Source organism: Nicotiana attenuata, unplaced genomic scaffold (genome assembly GCF_001879085.1).
Source record: "Nicotiana attenuata strain UT unplaced genomic scaffold, NIATTr2, whole genome shotgun sequence".
Taxonomy (NCBI): Eukaryota; Viridiplantae; Streptophyta; class Magnoliopsida; order Solanales; family Solanaceae; genus Nicotiana; species Nicotiana attenuata.
In genome coordinates, this window is record NW_017685481.1 from 6051 (window position 1) to 6791 (window position 741).

Consider the following 741-nt stretch of genomic DNA (forward strand, 5'->3'; position numbering starts at 1 on the left):
AAGTTTAAATGGGTTACTTGATTTGATGAAAATTGAGAATTATATTGGGTGTCTTCAAGTTTGTAGTAATCTTTTAGTTGAAGTTATAACAAATTTGAAGAAGTTTCTCTTGAAATTTTGGATTAAAATCGTGGTTGGAACAATAATAGACATAAAGATAGTGAAGAACACCAAGAACACCATTAATGGGGTCTTTAAGAAAGCTTGAAAGTTTAAAATGGGTTACTTGATTTGATGAAAAATTGAGAAATTAATATTGGGGTTGTCTTCAAGTCTTTGTAAAGATTATTTAGTTGAAGTTATAACAAATTTGGAGAAGTTTCTCTTAAAATTTTGGATTAAAATCGTGGTTGGAACAATAATAGACATAAAGATAGTGAAGAACACCAAGAACACCAATGTGCCCTTTTTTTCTTTTCTTTTGTTAATAACGTGTCATTTTCTGATTGGGTATAAATTAAATTTTTTTTTTCTTTTTGAGAATGTCATTTTCTGATTGGGTATGTGCTCTTTTTTTATTGTCATTTGCCACGTCAGCCGCGAGTGCATTGCACATACCTGGTAAGTTTGGCATGCACGTGATGCAGATAAGCATTCCTACTAGGGATCCGGCATGAGGTCAAGTTATTCTAGGTTCAAAACCTGGGTATATGTTCTAGACAGTGCACCCGAGTGAACAACTCGAGTCGAGGAGGGGGCTACGTACCGGGGACACGCAAGATCGTCCGGCTTAGTAACTTG